The following is an 11,836-nucleotide window of genomic DNA, read 5'->3' on the forward strand; positions in this document are numbered from 1 at the left end:
CAAGCGGCTAGTAAATGAGCGTTGATCGTTCCATTACAGATCACAAGATTCTATTAGCGGAGACTGTAATATTCAACTCTCGCTTAAAAGATTCTCGTGCTTTGTAAATGGATCCCCTTCTGAAATTCGATACAAGCTGGATTCCTAATCTATAAATTATTGCCAATGTATTACTTTTGCCTGTTTAAAATTAAAATAAACATGATATAATTATGTTGGAGCACAGCATAACACAGTACAAAATAAGATCTTATTACTACAGTAATCTTACCAGAATAATTATTATCATCAGAATGCTTCCTACAAGTTGAGCAGAGAAAAAGCACTCTATTTAAAAATGTTCATCATTTGATTAACATCTTCATCTGTAAACAAGAACACAATCTCCATACTAATTTAACACTTGCGTCGAAACAGCAGTAACAGCAACATGATATAATCCAACACTTGCATCGAAACAGCAGTAATAGCAACATGACAGCATAGGTCTGATAGGCAAGCATCGTTCAAACCTCTTATTGATAGAATCTCCTGCAATATCAAAAAAAGTATTAATAATATACATTAGACAAGAGAATTTTATCAATTATAATAGATAAAATCACATTTATATAAACACATTTACACTGACATATATACATTTATAAAGGCCTAAACAAAACTTTATAATTCCAGTTTTGCAACAATTATCAATGAAATGAATGAGTGTAAAAGTTTCCCTCAATTACATTTGACAAGATTTACACTCAGAATCATACTTAAAACAGTAACAATTAATATCACTTGTTACACATTGGCAACTAAAAAAATTGATCTCTCTCGCTACATGTATTTTCACACCATGCAATACCATGTGCAAAAAGTTCTTATAAAAGGTTAATATATATATATTAACATTTTATAAGAACTTTTTGCACATGGTATTGTATAGTGTGAAAATATATGTAGCAAAAAAAAAAGATTAATTTTTTTAGTTGCCAATGTGTGACAATTGATATTAATTGTTACTGTTTTAACTATGATTCTGAGTGTAAATCTTGTCAAATGTAATTGAGGGAAACTTTTACACTTATATATTTTATTTTATTGTATATATATATATATATATATATATATATATATATTTTAACCTTTTATAAGAACTTTTTGCACATGGTATTGTATGGTGTGAAAATATATGTAGCAAAAAAAAAAACAATTTTTTTAGTTGCCAATGTGTGACAATTGATATTAATTGTTACTGTTTTAAATATGATTCTGAGTGTAAATTTTGTCAAATGTAATTGAGGGAAACTTTTACATTCATTCATTTCATTGATAATTGTTGCAAAATAGGAATTATAAAGTTTTGTTTAGGCCTTTATAAATGTATATATACATATATATGTCAGTGTAAATGTGTTTATATAAATGTGATTTTATCTATTATAATTGATAAAATTCTCTTGTCTAATGTATATTATTAATACTTTTCTTGATATTGCAGGAGATTCTATCAATAAGAAGTTTGAACAATGCTTGCCTATCAGATCTATGCTGTCATGTTTCTATTACTGCTGTTTCGATGCAAGTGTTGGATTTTATCATGTTGCTGTTACTGCTGTTTCGACGCAAGTGTTGGATTAGTATGGAGACTATGTTCTTGTTCGCAGATGAAGATGTTAATGATCAGACGATAAGTATTTTTAATTATTGTGTTTTCTCTCTGCTCGCTCAACTTATAGGAAGACTGATGATAATTATTCTGGTAAGATTACTATAAGATTACTAAATAGTAATAAGATCTTATTTTGTACTGTTATGCTGTGCTCTAACATAATTATATCATGTTTATTTTTATTTTAAACAGGCAGAAGTAATACGTTGGCACTCATTTATAGATAAGGAATCCAGCTTGCATCGAATTTCAGAAGGAAATCCATTTACAAAGCACGAGATTCTTTTAAGCGAGAGCTGAATATTACAGTCTCCGCTAATAGAATCTTGTGATCTGTAATGGAACGACGCTCATTTACTAAAAGCTTGGAGGAGTAATAATTGTACTGCCGAATGTGTAAAACGTTGTACGTGTTAAAAGATTGAACAATCATTTGTATTATGTAAAATAATTTAGATATTTGAAAATATGACGTTATGTGATATCTGATTGGTGTTTATTTTCATGTCCACGTGATTTATAATTCGAGACAATTCAAGATAGAAGCGACTCCCTTCTTCCTAAAGCCTATGGGCTGCCCAAGATCCACAAGGAAAATATTCCTTTTAGATTAATAGTTTCCTCAATAAATACTTCTCTATATAATATTGCTTCCTTCTTTCATAAAATTTTAAAAGATAGCCTTCCTAGAGCTGACAGTTCTGTGAATAACAGTTTCGATATATGCAACATTCTATCAGGGAAAACACTACAATGTTCCGACATAATAGTTTCATTGGACGTTGTTTCATTATTTACTAATGTTTCCGTAGATCTTGCATTAAACGGTATCAATAATAGATGGCATTTTATAGAGTCACACACAAAGATTCCCAAAAATGAATTCATAGGTATGATAAAATTCATATTAACTTCTACGTTTTTCACTTTCAATAACATAACTTACAAACAAATTTATGGGACTCCTATGGGTTCCCCACTTTCTCCGATCATTGCCGATATAGTCATGCAGGACTTGGAAACATTGGTAATTAGTAATTTAAATTGCGAACTGACTTTTTATTTCCGTTATGTAGACGACATTATTTTATGCACTTCCGCTGACAATATTACATATGTTTTGAACGAATTCAACAATTATAACGATAGACTACAATTTACATTGGAAAAAGAGGATAATTGTTGTATAAGCTTTTTAGACATAATGATCAAAGTAATAGATAATAAAATTTATTTAGATTGGTATCACAAAAAGACATTCTCAGGTAGATTACTTTCATTTTTTTCAAATTATCCGACTTGTCATAAAATAGGAACAATTTATAACTTGGTAGATAGAGCTATATTACTATCACATCCGCAATTTCACAAAAAAAAACATAGAGAAAGCTATTAACATTTTGCTATCCAACGGTTATCCTCTTGATCTAATTTTCACAGAAACAAAACGCAGATTGAAAAATCTCTCAACTAAGAAATTTAACAAGTCCAATAACAACAATATAACAGATACTAATAATACTAATACTAACATTAAATATTTTGTCATACCATATATAGAATCAATATCTGAGAAAGTTGCTTCAGCAATAAGAAGACCTGACGTAGTGGTGGGATATCGTTGCATTAAAAAATTGAATAACTTCATAAGAGTTCAAAAGGACAGAAATAATTGCCCCACGAATTCTAATGTTATTTATAGATTGAATTGCAACGATTGTGACGCCACATATGTCGGACAGACAAAAAGACAGTTAGGAACGAGACTTAAAGAACATAAAAATAATATTAAATTAGACTCTGCTAAACATTCGGTTGTCACGGAACACATTCTAAACGAACAACATACATTTGACTGGGACAACATTAAAATTATGGATCATGAAAAGAATTACCATAAAAGGTTAACATCTGAAATGATCCACATTAAAGAACAGAAAAATGGAATTAATTTAAATAAAGACACCGAATTGTTAGACAGTAGTTATTTTGACATACTTAAAAAATTTGCTGAATCATAGTTTAGAAAAAACATAGGTAATAAATAAATACATCACGCTCTCTACTTTGACATTTGTTATTCAGACTTCGCAACACACACTTGAAATATCGGGAAGAAGGACTTGTTAAAACGATAATGTAAGTTGAAAGATTTTTTAATTTTATCTAACATTGATTTAATTCGCGTAATATATCCGCAGCATGATTAAATGTCGCATAACTTGGCATCTCAGACCAATCGTCTTGCACATCTATTGGTCAACAGCGAAGAATCGTTTTAATTTTATATTTTAATATTTAACTAACTTTGTATTTTTAACATTTAACTTTGTATTTTAATATTTAACTTTTATGTATTGAAAAAGACTGTAGTGCAGTCGAAACGTTTACAATTTATATTGTTTCTGTAACGGAATGATAATTTAATTATTTAACTATTAATAAAAAATTTTTACATCTTATTTATTTGCTCGTTCAGTTGGCCTACTATATTTGATTTGTTTAATTTTGTCAAGATAGATTATTTATTTTTGTGTAATATATGTTAATGTCAATCAATCAATTCTTTATTCGTCCCCTAAGGGATTGAAGGCGCTTTGAAGGAGCGTTCCCCAACCTTACAAAAACTCTTACAATCATACTTATATCTACTCTTATCTCTACTCTTACATCTAATTTACAAATAACTTAATTCTACCTTAACCTACTTATCTACTACTTTAGAGAGAGAAAGAGCCGTCCCTACCTATCGCTTCGCTTCGGCTTCCGATTCCCCATATATTCTCCACCACCTCATTCATACCTCACTCATTCTCCTCCTCATACTTCCTTCCTCCTTTTCCCCTCCCTCCCCCTTTTCTTCCGTTCTCCCCTCTTCCCTCTTTTTCTCTATTTCTCTCATCCATCCTTCCCTTCTCCTCCTTCCTGCAATATTCCCTTCATTCTTTCCCACCAGTTTCCCTTCTTCCCTTCTCCCCCACATTCTCCTATCACATGCTCCCATGTTTCATTTTCTATCCCGCATAACCTACATCTTCTTTTCCCCTCTTAATAAAAATAAAAATTTTTTTTCCCTCTTTTTATTTTTCCCCCCCCCCCCCTTTTTTTTTCCCCAAAAAATTTTAAAAAAAAAATTTTTTAAATTTTTTTTTTTAAAAATTTTTTTTCCCCCCCCCCCAAAAATTTAAAAAACCTTCCCCCCCCCCTTTTTTTTGCCCCCCCCTTTTTTTTTTTTAAAATTTTTTTTTTTTTTTTTTTTCCCTTTAATTTTTTTTTTAAAATTTTTTTTTTTTTTTTTCCCCTTTTTTTTTTTTTTTTTTAAAATTTTAAAAATTTTTTTAAAAAAAAATTTTTTTTTTCCCCCCTTTCCCCCTTTTTTTAAAATTTTTTTCCCCCCCTTTTTTTTTTTTTTTTTTTTTTTAAACCCCCGGGGGGCCCCGGGGGGGTTTTTTTAAAACCCCCCCCCCCCCCCCCCCCCCCCCCCCCCCCCCCCCCCCCCCCCCCCCCCCCCCCCCCCCCCCCAACCCCCCCCCCCCCCCCCCCCCCCCCCCCCCCCCCCCCCCCCCCCCCCCCCCCCCCCCCCTTTTTCCCCCCCCCCCCCCCCCCCCCCCCCCCCCCCCCCCCCCCCCCCCCCCCCCCCCCCCCCCCCCCCCCCCCCCCCCCCCCCCCCCCCCCCCCCCCCCCCCCCCCCCCCCCCCCCCCCCCCCCCCCCCCCCCCCCCCCCCCCCCCCCCCCCCCCCCCCCCCCCCCCCCCCCCCCCCCCCCCCCCCCCCCCCCCCCCCCCCCCCCCCCCCCCCCCCCCCCCCCCCCCCCCGCCCCCCCCCCCCCCCCCCCCCCCCCCCCCCCCCCCCCCCCCCCCCCCCCCCCTTTTCCCCCCCCCCCCCCCCCCCCCCCCCCCCCCCCCCCCCCCCCCCCCCCCCCCCCCCCCCCCCCCCCCCCCCCCCCCCCCCCCCCCCCCCCCCCCCCCCCCCCCCCCCCCCCCCCCCCCCCCCCCCCCCCCCCCCCCCCCCCCCGGCCCCCCCCCCTCCCCCCCCCCCCCCCCCCCCCCCCCCCCCCTTTCCCCCCCCCCTTTCCCCCCCCCCCCCCCCCCCCCCTTCCCCCCCCCCCCCCTCCCCCCCCCCCCCCTCCCCCCCCCCCCCCCTTTTCCCCCCCCCCCCCCCCCCCCCCCCCCCCCCCCCCTCCCCCTCCCCCCCCCCCCCCCCCCCCCCCCCCCCCTTTCCCCCCCCCCCCCTTTTCCCCCCTTTTCCCCCCCCCCAACACCCCCCCCAAATTTTTTACCAAATTTTTTTTCCCCCCCTTTTTAAAAACCCCCCCCTTTTCCCCCCCTTTTTTCCCCCCCCCCCTTTTTTTTTTTTTTAACCCTTTTTTTCCCCCCCCCCCCCCCCAAAAATTTTAAAATTTTTATTTTTCCCCCTTTTTCCTTTTTTTTTTTTTCCCCCCCCCCTTTTTTTTTCCCCTTCCCCCTTTTTCCCCCCTTTTTTAAAAAAACCCAATTCCCTTTTTTAACCCAAATTTTCCCCCTTCCCCTTTTTTTTTAAATTTTTTTTTCCCCCCCTTTTTCCCTTTTTTCCCTTTTCCCCTTTTAAAAGCCCCAAACCCCCCTTTCCCCCCCCCCTTCCCCCCCCCCCCCCCCCCCCCTTTTTTTTTTTCCCCTTTTTTTTCCCAAAAATTTTGGGGACTCATGGGGCAAACCCTTTCCTCACCCCCCTTGCCGTCCAAAAATTTTCTCCCTCCTCCTTCCCCACTCTTACCTTACTCCTCGTTTCCCTGTACAATACAACCTCTTCTAGCCTACTCCTTAATCCCTCCCTCACTCCTCTCCTCTTCATTGCCTCCATTAAACCTACCCTCCCTATCTACCGAATCAAACGCCGCCTTCAGGTCCATAAATTCCTTGCGACTACCTTTCCTCCCTTCTTATTTACCCTCTTATTCACCAGATAGTTCAACCCATAAATACTATCCATCACCACCCCCCCTTCCCTTCCTAAAACCCGTCTGAAATCTCCGTTTTCATACTCTTTTTCCCCCCTTTTTCCCTTTTTTTCCTTAATCTTTCAGTTAAAATCCCCAAAGTAAAATCTTGTATAACGTTGGCAAACAATGTCACTCCCCCATAGTTTTCCACTTTTTTCCCCTTCCCCCTTTTTTCCCAAAAGTGGCACTATTAATAAACCCCCTTTCTTTCCACCCCCCCCTCCGGCCCTTTTCCCCCTCTCCATACTCTGTTTCAAAATTTCCCCCAATACCCACTCTATACCCCCTCCCCTCCATATTTTTCCCAAAACCCCCAAATCGGTACCCCATCCGCCCCCGCTGGGTTTTTCCTTTCTTTAGTTTTTCCCCGCACCTCTTCACTTCCTCCCCCCTTATCTCCTGCTCCTCATTTTCTCTCTTTTTTTTTTTTTTTTCCTCCTCTTAAAAAACTTTTTAAAACCTCTATCCCTCCCAATAAGTCCATGAAGTATTCCTTCCATATCCTCCGCCTTTATCTCCTCATTCACCCCTTCTCTCTTTTTCCTTTCCCTGTTTAGAATCTTCCATACCTCTCCTTCCGGTCTTCTTGCCTCTATCGCCTCCTTGTACCATCTTAAAGCCTCTCCTCCTCCCTTTTTCCTTTACACATTAGCCTATATCCGCCCTTTACTTTTCTATATCCTTCTCCTCCTCCTTTTTTCCCTCCATTCCCTTAACTTTTTCCTCACTTCTTCCTCTTCTTCTCCTCACATTCCTCGTTCCACACCACCCTTTCCTTTTCCCTTCTCCACTCTCTTTGTTCGTCTTTTTCTCCTCTCAATTCTTCTATTCTTCCTATTTTTTTTCTCTAGCTCCTCTTCAATCCCCTTCCTTCCACCCCTCTCCCCACTCTATTTCCTCTCTTTATTCTTTCTCCTCCCCTCTTTGTCCCATCTCCCTCTTTTTTCCCTTTATTCCCTTTTTCCCCCCCCCCCCTTTTTTCCTTTCCCTTTTCCAGCCCCCCTCCTCTTCTTTCTAGCGTTTAAAAATAATAGGTGATGGTCCATTCTAGTTTTCCCCCAAACCCCCGTCCCCTTTAATCCTTTCCCCTTTCCTTCCTCTCCCACCCTAAACTATTACCGATTCCCCTCTTCCCTTCCCCCGTATATGTGTCTTCCCCCCCCTTTCCCATCCCCTCTTTATCCCTCCCCTTAAAAATTTTCCCCCTCCCAAACCCCTTCCCAAATCCTTTTAATTTCAACTTCTTCCCTTCCTCATTAACTTTCCCTTTTCCTTCGTCTTCTTTCTTCTTCTTTTCCTTTTTTCCCCATCCCACTCCCCCCCTTCTACCCGTCCTTGATTGAAATCTCCTCCCAAAAACGTCCATTTATTTTCTTCTTTCCTTTTTTCCTTTTCCCTTTCCTTCCCCTTTAAATTTTTTCCCCCCTTTTCCTTTTCCATGTCCCCGTTGATGTATACACCTATTACCCTCCACTTCTCTCTTCCTACTTCAAATCCGCCCTCATAGTTCCCTCCGCCTTTTCTCCCATTCCTGATACTTGTATCTTCCCCATCTCCTCCCTTACCCCCATGATCATTCCCCCCATCGGTCTTTCCTTTCTTCTTTCTCTTCTTTGCTGCTTGCTTCTCCCATCTATACCTTTCGGTAACCTCTTTTTAATCGCCTCCACCCCCCTTTCCTCTATCCATGTTTCCATCATCACCACCAACCGCCAATCTTCTATTTCCTTTCAGAACTTTTTCTTCCTTATTCTTCAGCCCTGCCACATTCCAAAAACCTATCTTCCATTCCCTCTCTTAACTTCTCCTCTTTTTTCCTTTCTCTCCCTGTTCCTTTCTCCTTTCTGCCTCCGTCTCCCTTTCGTCTCCTTCCTTTTGTTCCTCTTCTTACTATTGTTCTCCTCCCTTCTCCCCTTCCTCCTTCTCCTTCCTCTCCTTCTCCTCTCTCCTATCTTCTATCTTTTTTTTTTCCTCAATTCCTGTCTTCATATCCCCTTCTTCCCCCCTCATTTTCTCTATACCTTCTCTAATTTCTCCTTTCCAGTTTTTAAGCACACCTTCCTCCTCTTCCCATCTCCACCATACATCATTGATTTTTATCCTTCCATAGCTCGTCCATACATTGTTTCCTTTCCTCCTTTCTATCTCCGCGATCTCCATTAGTCTCCATTTTATCTTTCTTTCTTTCGATGTTAAATCATCTTCTATTCTCACCCTCTTTCCTCTTAATGTCCTCTTCCTCTTCATTACCTGTCTTTTTTGTTCTCTACTTCCTAGTTTTACTACCACCATTTCACCTTCCTTTCCCTCCTTTCCTTTCAACATCCTTATCCATTCTATCTCTGCTTTCGCTCCTATCTCTTTTCATTAATTTCTCTACTCTTTCCTTTACACCTTCCTTCCCTTCCTCCATTCTTTTTATTACTATGTTATTTCTTCTCTCTTCTCTTCCTTCCATTCTAATTTCTTTCCTATGTCCTTCACTTTTCCTATTATTGTTTTCTCGTTTATCCTCTTACTCCCTTCTTCGCCCCCCCTCTCTTTCTCTTTCCTCCTTTCTTCCTCTTTCCTCTACTCTTGCTTCCAAATCTATCACTCTCTTCTCCAGGCTCTCTATCTCTTTTCTCAATTCTCTTTTTTCTTCTCTCCATTCCCCCTCCTTTTTCCAAATTTCTATCTTCAACTTTCTCATTTCCTCGCCTAACTTCTCTGTTATCTTCTCCCCTATCTCCTCCATCATCCTCCTTAACTCTTCCTTTTCTATCCCCCCTACCTCTCTATTCAGCCTTTCTGTCTTTTTGCTCCTTCTTAGGCTTCTTTCCTCTTCCTCCTTATCCTCCTCTCCCCCTTCTTCTCTTTTCCTTTTCAAAAAATCCTCTATACATCCCATACTGCTCCTCCTCTCCTTCCCTAACTCATCTACTCTTCTCGGCCTCCCTGCCTTCTTTTTTATTTCTTCCTCATCTCCCTTTTTTCCCCCTTCCTCTAACATTCTATCTCTATTGGTCTCTATCCTTCTATCTCTAATATTCTCTTCATTAATCATTTTCCTCTTATCGCTTTCTTTCTTCGATTCACCTACTCTATGCTCCAACTCGCTCCAACTCGCTAGTGAATTCCCTATCTTTTTACTCTACTGCACCTACTCCCTACACCTACTCTCTTTCTTCCACGTGTCTACGTGTCCACGTGTCTCACCTTTTCCTACTTTCTACTTTCTAACTCCTTACCCCTTTATCTTCTCCTATCCTTTCAATCTCTCCTCCTCTTTTTTCTACACCCTTTCACCTCTTATCTCCTATTCACCTCACCCCTTTTCTCACTCTTTCCTCACAAATACCTGCCACGCTTTCACACACCTGTCACTCACTCTCTTACCGGAACCGGAAGCCCAAATAAACTTTAATTTAATAGCGTATTTTGAAAATTAATTAAAATAAAAAATTTTTATATAAAAAAAGGTATAAAAATCATTAGCCATCATTTCTAATTTTTAGAATTTTATATTTTTGTAAACTTCATAATTTTTTTAAGTAAACTTTAAAGTAGATTACTAATAAAATAAATTCTATTTGAAAGTAAAAAAATTTAATTTAATATATGTATTTCTATAAACTAAAAATCTTCATATTTTTATCGGTTATAATTTAAGAATTGTTGTCACTTTTTAATTTTTTTATGAAGTTTTAATAAAGTAACATTGAGAATTTTGCTATAAAAATTACGGAATAATACGCTTTTTCAGAATAATGTTAAAATCATTGGTAATTGAAATATTTATATTGCATAAATATTATTTTTTTTTAGAGAAATGTTATATCAATTTAAATGTTTCATTTCAATGAAGTTATACTTTACATAAAGTACAAAAAATTAGTACAAATCTATGTGCACACGAACATATAACAGTCATAAAGAATGTTATTATTTAAGTTATCTCACTTACATAATTGTTGCTATATAGAAGTGCACGTGTCTTGCATAGGAGGCCATGCTGAAGTACATTATATTTTTATATTAAAATTGATAATAAAAACTTATATTACTTTAATAAAGCTAAAAATCTTGTGTGTTTAATATTATATGTACATAGTTTTTAAAATGTGTGTATACAGGGTGTCCGGTAATTCGCGCCCACGGAGTACATAGCGATATTCCTCATGGAAAACTGAGTCAAAAAGTCCTGAGCCATTTTTTTCTATAATGCATAATAATTTTTATAATTAACGATAGAAAAAGGCATGTCAAAGGCGCGCGCAAAAGAATAGCGTCTTGCCATAAGCATAGTGCCTTGCATAGTGTGCTCACGCACATCGCTACACGCGCGGTTTACCATTATTAGTAATAATGATTAGTGTTATTATGGCTTAACATTATTAGTAATTACGGCTTTATTATGCATTATAGAAAAAAATGGCTCAGGACTTTTTGACTCAGTTTTCCATGAGGAATATCGCTATGTACTCCGTGGGCGCGAATTACCGGACACCCAGTATATATATATATATATATATATGCAAATATAAATGTTGAATGCCATAAAGTATATAATTTGATAATATGACTAACAAATAGTAAGTTACATTGCAAATAAAATTTAAAAAAATTTTAATATAGTCAATGAAAAAATAATTGATTAATGCTTTCAATAGATAGTAATTTATGATACAAATTTGGAATGATTAGTCATTTATTAATTTTATTCCATTTTAAATGTTGTTTTTACATATTTTATTACTTATACGCGAATATATTTTTTACACAAGTTGAATTTTTGTTATTTATTCTACAACTTACCACATCTTCATATGTTTCTTTATTGACAGTTTCAAAAGCAATCAATTCTGCTACTGTAGAAATTGGTAAACAATCAGGTTTGCGTACTACTCGGCGCTGTTTTTTTTGCATACATTTTAAAATGTGGTCCAAAATGTTATTAAATTTTCTGAAATTATTTTATATATTTATAATATAGGGTAAGTCAAATAAAATGTTACAAGTTAATATCACAAAATATTGGTTGTAAAAAAAGTTTCAGAGGAAAACTATTTTGGTATCAATTAGTTAAATACATGTTAATTGTATCATATATCATAGTAATAGCAGTCAAATAGCACCTCATTTCTCGTTCAATGCGATGTAATCTCTCAGAAATTTTCTCTGAAAAAAATAAGGTAGGAATCTCTAATAAACTGTTTTTAA

Source organism: Nylanderia fulva, unplaced genomic scaffold, assembly GCF_048542155.1.
Source record: "Nylanderia fulva isolate GAGA-0341 unplaced genomic scaffold, ASM4854215v1 Scaffold937, whole genome shotgun sequence".
Taxonomy (NCBI): Eukaryota; Metazoa; Arthropoda; class Insecta; order Hymenoptera; family Formicidae; genus Nylanderia; species Nylanderia fulva.